Genomic DNA, 13,549 nt, shown 5'->3' on the forward strand with positions numbered 1-13,549 from the left:
TTCATGACAGAGGCCCATGGACCTCCTGTTATTGTAATGTTCATTAACATGGCTTCCCTCTTCTCTGCAGCCTTTAATACCTGTTGTGATTTCTTCTGCTTATTGAAGTTTCCTTTCTTTTCAGTTTGGTTGCTCTTTTCCTTTATCTGCAGCTTTGCATTAGCTCCCTCTTTCTTATTGGATTGAACATAAAACTTCTTTGATTCATTTTTAAATGCCTTTGTGGCTTTGGTCCTGGTTATCTCTCATCATACTCGTTGGTTTCACCAATCTCACTCATGTTCCTGTTCCATTTGCCTAGGACATGTGTGTTTGCCACTGATTCTATCGACTTCTACTGTTGCTTTATTTAATGAACAATGAGAAGTGCATATTTATTATTTATTTCTTTATTGCTTTTCCTTTACGGTGTTTCTTGTTACTCCTAATTAATAGTTGGCATATATTCACTCTTACTTCCTCTCCTTTAATTCATGCTCTTCCAATTTTGGTATGGCAACAGGTTTGGGAGGAATACAGTGGTACCTCGGGTTACATACGCTTCAGAAATAGTACCTTGGGTTAAGAACTTTGCTTCAGGATGAGAACAGAAATCATGCTCCAGCAGCGCGGCGGCAGCAGGAGGCCTCATTAGCTAAAGTGGTGCTTCAGGTTAAGAACGGACCTCCGGAATGAATTAAGTACTTAACCCGAGGTACCACTGTAATTGTGGAGAATACTGCCCCCTCACTATGTCCACTGGACTTGCCTGAGGGGCATATGTTGAATAAGACTTGGCAATATCAGCTTTTCAACATTGTGATGTATCATCAGCTAAACATCATGCTATAGTGATACATCACCATGTTGAAAAGGAAGGAGCATCGGCCCTGGCCCTGCGGGGCACCGGGATGAACCTGCAGCAGCTCCCTCCACCATCAGTCCCTGGTGCACAGAGGGAGGAACAAGGAGCATCAGCCCCCACCACACAAGGTGCCAGGGTGGAACTGCCGCCAGTGCCCAGCGCAGGGAGAAAGGAGGCAGCCAGAGTTGGAAGGTAAGGCACCAGCAGGCAAGCCCCCCCTATAATATACCACCGGGTGAAGGCGCCATTGCACTCTGGCCCTCACATCAGCCCTGGACAATGCATTGATACATCACCCAGGCCTAATGTTCAAAAGAGACTACTCTTTGGCCCTTTTATCAGCTCATGTGGGACCAACATGGATAGCTGGCCCTGATGAATACTTGAGGTTCCCAGTTGTAATTCGTGGGCAGTCATTTAATTTTATCCTGATTCTATTTTTTAAATTGTATTTTAACCAATTGTTTGATTGTGTTTTAATGTATTTGATATTTGATGTTAGCCGCCCTGAGCCCAGTCTTGGCCAGGGAGGGCTGGGTATAAATAAAAATTTGCTTACTTACTATGGAAACAGCATGAATATGCCCATGTGCACAGGCCCCAATATTCACCTTGCATTTATGTTGGAGGGAATGTCAGTTGAGCAGTTAGTTTGCAAAACAACCTGCTATTGTGCCTCATGGAGAATGTGCACATAACTCAGCCATGAAGAGGGAATTGTGCACATTGCCTGGTCAATATGCATCATCTCCAGCAGGTTTTTGGGAAATGTCCATATATCAACTAATTTTGGACGTCCTCCTGCCATTGTGTATAATCCCCAGAAAGCTTTGAGGACTCCGCATATTTCAACCAAATATTGTACCTTCCTTTGTCAATATGCATAATCTTCAACAGGCCTCAGGGACAGTGCATATCTCAACTGCATTTTGTACATTCTGTGGGCAAAATACACATTCTCCAGGCAGTGTTCTATTATGAAAATCTGTAACAAACAGGTTTTTTTCCAGATGTTGGCGCCACCTACTATTGGTCTCCCTGCTTTCTGCCCTATCAATGGGTACCAGTCACCACTGGGACCCACTCATCATGCAACCTATTATTTTAAGGAGAAAGAGTAGCTTGATTGTGTGATCCTCAGTTTGGACTAAAGTTCAGTCCATCTGCATATGATGAAGGAGAGATGGAAGCCCAAAGCTTCCTCTTGCATCCTTCACATCTGCAACCTGCTTTCAAAGCACTGTGAAATCTTTTTTTATTTGGTCAGGGCTTTCATGGATGAGGAAGGGAAAACAACCTGAGATGACTAGGGATGGTGCAGAAGTAACTGAAAGATGCTGTAACCATCTGTCTGGTGGTAATATATACCGTCGCTGAATGTAATGGGGGCTCATCTCTGCAGAGAAAGGAGCCCAGAGGGTTTTGTGCCTGTTTTTCAGATAATACAGTTCAGATAATGGAGTCTCTCTACTGCACATCCGTGGCTGAATTTTGTTTCTATTATACTTCCCATTCCTTTGGAGCACAAATGGCAAAGAACCTGCAATTCACATATACAGTATTTATTACTTTGTATGCACGGTGCCTTATGTAGAACATGTGTTTTTATCCCTCTCTATAATCTATGGTTATAGAAAGTTGATAGAGAGGCAGTTTAAAAAGAGAAAGCACCCTGCAGATTAAGGTGCAGCCGGCATCGTTAGAAACACTTTATTGGTACATTGTGCCACTCTTTGATGGGAAAGCAGTGGTGCTTAGAAAAAATAAGAGAAATAGATAGACCCTGTAGTCAAACAGAATGTATAATTATACATTCAATGGCCAGCTTTATGGTGCACATCTACAGCACCTATTTATATTTGATTATGAAAGAAGAGAGGCTGAAATGTCCTAAACCCAGGGGTGGACAACTCCCAAGAGACTGCGATCTACTCACAGAGTTAAAAACTGGCAGTGATCTACCCCCTTTTCGGAGGTTCGGGTCAAAATTGTTGAGTTTTTTCAGGGAGGAGGTAAAACGTTGAGCTTTTTGTAGGGGAGCCACAGTTCAGCTTCTTTGGGGGGAGCCAATGATATGATCTACCAGTGATCCACCACAGACATCCAGTGATCTACTGGTAGATCACGACCTACCTGTTGGACATGCCTGTACTAAAGAGAGGCTGAAAAACTTCCCCTTCCTTGACTATATTGCATGAACAGCCAATGGAAGCTCATCCAACTGGCCCCCAACTGTCTCCCTTCTTACTAATGCCAGGGGGTGGCCCTTGCTGTCAGCTGCCTCTTCCTCTGACTCAGTGTTTCCATTATAGAATTCAGCAGGGAAGAAGGGGGCAAAAACTCGAGGGAGTTGTCTCTGCCTGGCCTTGGCTCTGGCTCCACCTACTGTTGGCTTCTCTGCCTTCTGCCCCACAATTCCAAATGAGTATCAGCCTCAACCTCTACCAGCCCATATCATGCTCCTGTTTAAATGGCTGTATCTCAGGCAAAAAATTGCACAAAACCCACAAAAGCAACTCTGGACAGATAAATAGCACAACTGGCAGTGATGTTGTCAGGGGAGGATTTTGAGACAGAATTCCAGGGTCCCTCTGGGGCAGCAGAACGAGAAAGTGGCCACTATATGGAGCAGAGCTGGCTTACCACATTTTGAAGTCATACTTGCTACCATCTAAAGGGCAGGACCGCGTAAAACTGCCCGAGGTGTAAAATTAGCCACTAGTTGCTGATCAGAGAGGTAGACTAGAAATAAACCAGACCAAGCAAGGAAGCCTGCTTTCAAACATCAATGGCTGCAAGTTGAACCTGGGTAGTTTGCAACATTAACTGGAATGGTTGCCTTAAGGAAATTAGCATTTGTAAGCAATGTGTGCTTGCTTCTACCTTCTACTTCTCCCTGCTTATGCATAGTGGAAACAAAAACATCTTAGCATTTTGAAACTTAAAGATCCTCACTCTATCCGGTTTTCTATATTTCTGATCTGGACCTGTCTGTTTCATGAGATAAAAGCTCTCTTTTCCTTGACAAAGCTAAATTTGATTTTCAACATGCCATTTTTAAAATTCCAGTTTGAGGTCATATACCCCACAATACTTCTTCAACACAGTTTTATTATGACTCTTTGACAACTGCTTTATTTAATACACTTCTCAAAAGCTCCTGTTCCATGCTGGTTGCAGCCCTGAGGAGGAATGTTCCTGTTACAGACTGGGAAGAATCCCCTGCAACGTTCTGTTGCAGTTTCTCCTGAAATTTACTGTAGCTAAGCATATGGCCCAATTCAGAGCCCAAACAAGGAACAAAAATCCACTGTCCTAGCAAGAGACTGTAGCTGACAGGGTTTTGCACTTAAAATAAATTAGTTCTTTCTTGCTCCGAACTGGATAAATATGATAACTGAGAAGCAGAACTTCATGTCCTCCAAGAAAAATAATAATAAAGCAGCTTTATCCAAGGCTCACAAAACTTCAGAAGAGATTTTGCTGGGAAACATTTTAGAAGCCTTATTTAGCTATCAAGTTGGTAAAAACCATTAACAATTCACTTTAATGACTAGAAGATTGCAACTGTTTTTGAAGTGTGTTTGACATAGTTATATACTGTGGGCTGTGAAAATAAGCCTTGCGCTCTTCAAAGTTCCATTTTTCACAAGCAAAAAAAGGTGGCTAAGGCAAAACAGAAGAAAAAGGAAACAGTCTATAAACAGGATACAATTTCTCCTACATAATCAGGTTTTTCTTATTCTTTTGATTGCACAAGTATCTTTAAGATATATCATTTTAATTCCATCATTACGTGTAAAAAGAAAAAACCCAGGAATGGATAAAATAATTCCTCCCATTTTGTGCTATGCAGTAGAGTAAATGCATTTACAATTTTAGATATTCCCCCTCTAAGACCAAGAGATAACAAGGATTTATTGAGTCTGAAACATTATGTGTATCTTTTGAAATGCTTTATCCTAGTTTTCTTATTGCCTGAATAATAGCTAGAGCTGAAAGATGAATTAAAGATGGAAGACCTCACTCTGGAGAATGTTAGAATTGCAGTTAGATTTGGGCACTCCCTGTTTTTAACATGGTAATATTTACTTGAAATGCCTCAGGCCAGCCTTCCTTAACACAGTCCCCACTCCTGATGCTCTTCAGCTCCTATCACCCCTGGCCACCATGGATCAATTGCCAGGGATAATAGGGATTTTAGTCCAAAACATCTGGAGGGCATACAGTTTTCACATAGACACACAGGCGGGTGTGTTATACTGACCATTAGAACAGACTGCCTAAGGCAGGCATGGCCAAACTTGGCCCTCCAGATGTTTTGGGACTACAGCTCCCATCATCCCTGACCACTGGTCCTGTTAGCTAGGGATGATGGGAGTTGTAGTTCCAAAACATCTGGAGTGCCAATGTTTGCCATCACTGGTCTAAGGGATCAGTCCTGAGCTGAGATCTGTTTGGCCCAGCAGCTCAGCATCCAGCATACTTTATGCCTGCAATTTAAGCTGGCATGATTTAAACCAACTTCCTGTGCTGAGGATGGCCCAGTAACTCCGCATTTTATCCACTGACTGGCAGCAACTCTCTAGGGTTTCAGGCTAGGGAGTCGGTCCTACTCAGTGATGCCAGATATTGAACCTGTGGAGTGTATTCTCTGCCATTGAGCAATGACGGAGGTCCAACAAGATCTTCAGACCTCAACAGCTTTCTGCCTGCTATGCAGCTGTGGATGCCTTTCCATATCCACATCATGAGGTTCATGTGAGCCCTGTAGAATTGTTTCTATGTGTGTTTTAGTGTGAATGAGGATACACATGGCTTTCCTGTATGGAAGCTATCTGTATATCTGTACAGTGAGCCACTTGAAGTATTGTCTCCTCCTATGAACATCTGCTCATCCTTTAAAGATCAGCTGCTGTGCCCTTCTGACGTGTCCCATTGCCTCTTGAGGCACAACTTGTTGTAATACCCCAAGAGGGTTTTCTGTATGGTGATGCCTAATCTATGGGACTCGCTTCCCCAAGGAGTTAGGTCCCCTCCCTCCTTTTTTGTATTCCATCAACATCTGACATGATTTCTTCTAAAACAAGCTTTGGATTCCATTGTTGCTTAATGTAATTTACCTATAAATTGTTGCTTTTTTTGTCCTTTATGATGTTGTTTCTTGATGCTGCTTTTAGTTTAATTAAGATTTGTTCTTATTGTTGTGTTTATTTTAATATTTTATAAGCTGATGTGAGTAACTCCTCTTGGAGAAGATAGTGGACATTTATATATGTAGATGCATAGGACTCTTGATCCCAGAGTTGTGAGTTTTATCCCCATGTTGGGCAAATCATTCCTGCATTGTAGGGGGTTGGAATAGATGGCCGTTGTAGTCCCCTCCGACTCTGTGATTCTGTGGTTCTATATACATCGCCACTCATGAATTGGCCTGAAATCTGAGCTCTTTGATTGAGAAAGTATGTTGGTGTTTTCTTAGTTGTCTTAAGTATAATTTATACTTTAGCAGAGCAGCTTGTAAAATTCTGAAGGCTGTGAGGGGAAGGAATGCCAAGGACCATGTGAATGAACTGGGAATTGAATTAGTTACTTTTTGGAGGATGTGAACTGGAACTAATTCCGTTTCAAAATTAACTTACCAAACACATATTAAGACCTGATGTATGTGTCTGTGCCTCATGGGGTGGAATCTTCTTGCGAGCTTCCATGCAAGTGCTTATTATGGGATTGGTCCTCCTTGTGCATCCACATGAAAGTGTTTGCATCAAAATGCCAGCCCATATTCCCCTGCCCCTGTTTGATCCACAGCTACCCTTTCCAGAAAAAATCCAGTAAGTTAAAAACAAAACAAAAAACCAAGCCCAACCCTATGAGCCATTTGCAACAACCTTGCAAATTAAGTCCTTGTCTGGCAGCACCCTTCCTTGGAGCTACCACAAACAAACCTAATCCACCATCAGAATCCACGTTCCTCTGTGGCCCAGGTTTCCCAAACTGCACTTTCCTGCAGAAAGGACACCATCTGAATTGTAGTTATTTCCACAAGGGCACAGACCTTGAGTAGTGAGAAAGCAGCTGCCATTCTGGGTTCATTGAAACCCAGGAATCCGACTGCAGATGAAAATGCTGGCACTTCTATCTGCTTTGTGACTGGCATTTCTTGTAATGAGCTGCAGCAGACATACATGGTTTCAAGCAAGAGGCAAGTCACTCGTCTCTCGCCTGGAAAAATGAATGCACCTCTCAGTTTTGTCAGATGGTTCTGTTTTTTGGGAACTCAGGGCTGCAATCAGATAATGCCAGCAATTGAGTTTTTGTCGGGGCACCCCACATAAGTCTCAGTAAAAAAACTGGGACAAGCTTAGTGACAACTAGAAATGGGAGAAAAATCCAGTCCAGTTCACATTGTAATACCAGCCTAGCAAATCTGCATTTGCTGAAACAATATGCAAACCAAAACATAGCTCTCCTTCAAAGTTCACACTTCACTGAATTTTTTAGTGTAGTTCTTCAACCAAAAATGTGTACGTTGATGGAAAGTGTGCATAGACTGCATCTATTAGTGAAAATAACATATAAAGATCGATTATATTAGTGGGAAATTTCTTGCAAAAACGTGTATCTGAGGCAAAAGCACATAAAAATACTTGACGAATTTTAATGAGAATTTCTTTTTTAAACAATAAAGAAAATACGCAGAACCGTAGCAAACTGAATTTAGGATTAGAAAAATGAAGAACTGATTTGGTCATCTCATGGGCACATGTTTGGGTTTGAATCCTGGTATTTCTGGGTAGAAAGCCACTAGCTGCTACAAGTCAGGATGGAGCCTACTGAGCTGGACCAATCATATATGAGGTAGTTAAGGACCACCAGAAAGCCAAAATGAAATAGGTGTCTCTTGGAATTAGGAGTTGCCTACATTTTATGACAGGTGTATGCAATGCAAACACTAGGGTTTTGGAGATCCCTGGGCAAAACAGCCTCAGTGAGTTCCCTTGACCAGCAGGAGAAGAGAGTGTTGTATATCAAACATTCATTCACACTGCCTCTGACCTTCTTGAGATGTTGTAGCTAACGTGATGGTGGTGGCACTGTTGATAAAGTGCCTGACCTTGTCAGCCTCTGCAGCCAGCTCTGAACCAGTGCTGCAATGAAGCAGATTGTAACGAGCAGCTGGCCTACTACAATGCTGGTACTGGGGTGTGGGGTCTGGGGAAGGTTGAGAATTGGCATCAAGGCCAGTTTGCCCACTTGAAGCTGAAACCCCCCCAAGAGTTCATGCTAAACAAAACAAAAATGTGTGGAAATGGAAAGAGTCCTGCAAACTAACTCACTTCTCGTGGCTACCACGGCTTGTACCTTTCAGAGGTTGCCCTCCCTCTAAGCAACTGTTAAGGGGGCAGGGGAATGATCTCTTCAGGCAATGCAAAGAGTTTTGAGTCATCCAGAATCATGCCAGAGCATTCCCTTTTCCTGCAGGCAGAAAGAGCAGCTGCCCAACAGTGGCTGGTGAAGTGGTTTGCTAGGCAAAGTTGCCAGCTGCTTCGCAGTCATCAGAAAGGCAGCAGAATTCCTTTTAGGCACCTGGAGGCAGGGGGAGTCACAGCCAGCCAGGGGCGGAGGAAGGGGGTGCGGTAGGTGCGGTCTGCCCTGGGTGTCACCACTGAGGGGGGTGACAAAATGCTGGGTGGCACTTACTGCGGTGCCTGCAGCGCGCCCGAGCTACGCATTTCTCCTGGGAGAGACGATGTGGTTTGAGCACGTGCAGGCTCCATGCTGCCCAAACGGTCCACCCGCTGCCTCCCCCCCCCAGCTGTAGGGTGGCTGAGTGGGAGGAGGCAGGCAGACTCCGGAGGCCCCGTGGTGCGCCCCATGCGCCTGAGCAGCTTCCTCTGCCACTGCAGCCAGCAGTGTGCAAGCCTGTAGCTGAGATGGAACAGTCATTGCTGCTGATGTGTCCTGGGATGATGGATCCAGTTGTGTGCTTGCATTCTCCAATGCCCACTGCGGACTTGCATGCTGCTCCCCCGCCCTCACTCTTGCTTCCCACTCCTTAAAGCAGAGGTGGAGGACCTTTTTCAGACCAAGGGATGCATTTCCCTTCTGCACAACCTTCTGTGAGGGACATAGTGCCAGCAATAAAGGCGAACAAAGCAACTAATGGGTTGGGTTTTTGTTTTTGTTTTTTTGGCCTCTGATTTCTCCATACATTCACACCTCTATCTTCCACCCAGGCAACCAAGAGGCAATATCAGAGAATGAGGACACATTCCAGACGGAGAAAAACACTTCAAGAGGGCATGAAGTATGGCTGGTATGGGGTGTGGTCTGGTGAGAGCTCCAAGGGCCAGAGAGAGGGAGAGAGAGGGAGTTCTGGAGGGCCACATAGCTACCTACCCCTGGCTTAAAAGTATGGACAGGAATTTCTCTTCCCACTCAGTCCTCCTCACACAGTGACTGCGGCTGGTTTTGACCCATGAACTACTGGTGGCTGCCTCTGCTACTGCTACTGCTGCAAGAATGGTTGAACGCTGGGAGAACTCACCCCAGCAATGGATGTTTATACGTCAAAAACAGTTTGCAAAGCTATAATCTATGGCAGTTTATTGTGGTGGGAAGAAATAAAGGTGGAATGACAGTAAAACAGGGGATAGCTTCCAGATGCAAGATGACACAGCAAATAGAAATTCCGCTGGACACATGGAGAGACAGTGAAGTTAGCAGTGCGCAGTGCAGTGCAAGAACCTGGGGCAAGGATTTCTCCGCTCCTCCCCCTTAGTGATTGATGGTGTTAACAGGGAAAGCAAGAAGCAATGAAGGGCGAGAGCAATGTTGGAAGAATTTGAGCCCAGTTCTTAATTGGTAGGAATTTATCCCTAGGGTATTCGACTTAACATAGCCTGGATGCTGTTTGGGGAAATGCAGAGGAGGAAGATAGCAAGCACATTCTTCAAAACACCAACCATAAGAGTGTTTTATTCAAACATTTATGAAAACAACTGGCAACTACAGTTTTGTTCACTAAGAAGTTATTCTATTTGATCTTTGGTTTTGTTTTGTTTTTGCCATCATGCCATGTTTGTGACACTAGGTCCATTTTATAGGTGGCAAACTGAGGCTCAGACACAAGAGCATGCCCAAGTCCACCCAGGAAGGCCACAGAAGAAGGAATTTGAACCTGGGTCCATATTTGAGGGGCAATTGTCGCATTACTTTTTTGTGTCATGGAAGTTCTTACTTTTGTTTTTTTTTTTAAAAAAAAAGCATGCATAAAGTAATCACACACACATGTGGGTTGGGTGTGTATTGGCCTTGATGCATATTTTGGAAAGCAAATACATGCATCAGCTGTTTAATGTAAGTTTCAGGACCAAACTATAGAGTTATGTAGCTTACAGCTCTTAAACAAACATATATACTAAATGCAAGGAAATAATAATACCTCAATGGGAGTTTTAACCCAGGAATTGAGAGTTACACTCATAGAATATGTCAGAACATTAAACCAAAGTAAACTTAATGCTCCCTAAAGCTGACCATAAAATTACAGGCCTAAGCAGTCTCTGTCTGCTTGGAACTTGACCAGTGTTATGGTCCTGAAGACGGATATCATAAACAGCTGTGGAAGTTACTGTATTGCCTGAGACTTTTAAGGCCTTTAGAAGGAAGCCGGACCTTTTATAACCTCTGCCCCTTAACCCTGGTACTTGTATACCCTCTTTTATCACCCCATGTCCTATTTTATTCCTTCCTCTCCACATTTGCTGTTATCTATAGTATCCTTTCTTCTTTCCAGTCACTTCCCAACGTACCATGGGGTGTGCATTGCCTTGTTTGTTTGTTTGTTTGTATGTTGGCCTCTTGAAATTTTTCAGAGCCATCCTATACTATCAGTGTTCAAGGACACATTCCAGGCAAGCTAAACAATATCTGAGGCCTGATAGAAAGGCCTGGAGGGTCTGTGGTTTTCCTCCTCTAGTCTATTTAATGCAACTTCTTGTTTGTTATGCGCTGTCAATTTGGGCAGTGTGTTGCTCCGACTGGACCTGGAAGGGTGAGGCTGTCTTAACTTTTTGAATTCCTTTCACAGAATAGGTAGGTACCTCTGGACAGTTAAGTCCAATCAAAGGTGACTATCAGGTTGCGGCGCTCATTTCGCTTCAGCCTGAGGGAAATGGTGTTTGTCCACAGACAGCTTTCTGGATCACGTGGCCAGCATGACTAAAACACTTCTGCACAACGGAACACTGTGACTGAAACCAGAGCACATGGAAATGCCATTTACCTTCCCACCGCGGCGGTACCTATTTATCTACTTGCATTGGCATGCTTTTGAACTGCTAGGTTGGCAGGAGCTGGGACAGAGCAATGGGAGCTCACCCCATCGTGCAGATTCGAACTGCCGACCTTCTGATCAGAAAGCCCAAGAGGTTCAGTGGTTTAGACCACAGTGCCACCCATGTCCACATTCTATTTTCATAGAATAAGAATGCACGGGAAGGCCAAAGCACTTCAGTCCTTCCTAATCCTGTGTCCCATGGAAGACTGACAACATGTGCAGTTGAACCTCTGGTGGTAAATAAAGTAGTACCTTGGGTTACAAACACCTCGGGTTACAAACACTTTGGGTTACGGACTCTGCTAACCTGGAAGTAGTACCTCAGGTTAACAACTGTGCTTCAGGATGTAAACAGAAATTGCGTGGCAGCAGGAGGCCCCATTAGCTGAAGTGGTACCTCAGGTTAAGAACAGTTTCAGGTTAAGAATGGACCTCTGGAACAAATTAAGTTCATAACCCGAGGTACCACTTATGAATGGAAACCCTTTGGCAACTTCAGAAGGTGGGCTCTTAATTTCTGAAACAGACATTGAACTCATTCCTTAACATCAAATATCCTTGATCTTGCATTGCGCCAATAAAGCTTTTGCAATTCTTATTTCATTCATCTTCTCATCCTCAGTGTGAGATAGATGGGTAATTATCCCAGCAGGTGTTCTTTAAACGTATCAAACCAATTACTTCCCACTTTAAGAATTTCACTTTCAAAAAGATAAATCTGCTAATGTTGCATTAACAGACCAAACAGGCTTCAAGAAGCGTAACAGCTGCCATCTTTCTCCGGATCTACTAGCAAGAGAAGGAAGAAGCTGAAAGACTTTGGGGGATCCCAGGACACTTGACAATTTCTTCTCTCTCCAATGGCAAAATTAACAGTGCATGCTCTGCTTTATGTATTGTAACAAGAGAAAGCATGCACATCTCAATAAATGGTAGTGGATTGTTTAATAGTGATACGAGTCACTATTTTCAAAGTCATACGTACAACATCTAAAAATGAAAAGATGTTAAATGGACTCCTGGGTTGTTGGCTTTGTAACAGTAAGCAGGTAACTGTCTCAAGCATTAGTGGAAAGAAGAAAGGGAGGGCCTGGAAGATGAGCATGTTGCAAAGAATTTGTGAAGTTCATTCTGCTGGAACCTTAGCAGAACCCCAACATTTGCCAAAAACATAATCAAACCTTCCTGCTACATATGACGTTTATTAGTGTTTTGATTTGTTTTTGCAGCTTGGAATATGTTTTCTACACTCCTTGGGCTTTTATCGGCTGTCTCTTGGTCTTTGTTTAACTTAGCCCTATTCAGGTGTTAAGCACCCACAGTACCTGTGGGTACAGTGGTACCTTGGGTTACAGTTGCTTCAGGTTACAGACGTTTCAGGTTACAGACTCCGCTAACCCAGAAACAGTACCTTGGGTTAAGAACTTTGCTTCAGGATGAGAACAGAAATGGGGGTGCGGCGGCAGCGGGAGGCCCCATTAGCTAAAGTGGTACCTCAGGTTAAGAACAGTTTCAGGTTGAGAACGGACCTCCGGAACGAATTAAATTCTTAACCTGAGGTACCACTGTATTGAACATACAAAAGGGAATATTCAGTAGCTGTTGGTGGGGAAGAACTGCCTACCTTAACTTCAGCTGGTGCAGAATTCAGTAGCCTGGTTGCACACAGAGACAAGATGGTTTGGGCATATTACACCGACCCTGCACTGCACTGGCTGCCAATTAGTTTCTGGGCCCAATTCAAAGTGCTGTTTTTTTATCTATAAAACCCTAAATGGCTCATGACAGCAATACCTCAAGGACTGCCTTTCTCCATATGAACCTACCCAGACCCTGAGACCATCCTCTGAGGCCTTAAATTCAGTTCAAAAATTTTAATTTTTAAAAAAGTCCTCATATAAATTCATTAGCATTTTGGTGCAAATTTCTCCTAATACAGTATACATGTTTGCATGCAATTTTGCTCAATAAACACATTTTTGCGAAGCAGTTTCCCAGTTATATAATGCATTTTGGTACATTATTTTCACTAATAGAATGCATTTTTAATGCACACTTTACCCCAGTGTATGTATTTTTCTACACATTACTTGCTTGGAGAACTGCATTGCACAAAAGCTGGAGAAGTGCAAATTTCAATGGGATGACTACGCTTTGGTTCTTGCATTGTTTTGGAGAGTACAGATTAGGTAGCTTCACCGTTAAATGTGAATTGAACAGAATGCCTCGCCACTCCCTCAACATTTAGGATTTCTTCCATGGGTTCAGAACCTCTAATTCAGTTTCCATCACCCTGTAGGGAGCCCCCCATGCATATATCTATTCTCATATAGGATCCCTTCAGATGCTGTCCCCATGTT

The sequence above is a fragment of the Podarcis vaucheri genome (genome assembly GCF_965113315.1).
Source record: "Podarcis vaucheri genome assembly, chromosome: 12".
Lineage (NCBI taxonomy): Eukaryota > Metazoa > Chordata > Lepidosauria > Squamata > Lacertidae > Podarcis > Podarcis vaucheri.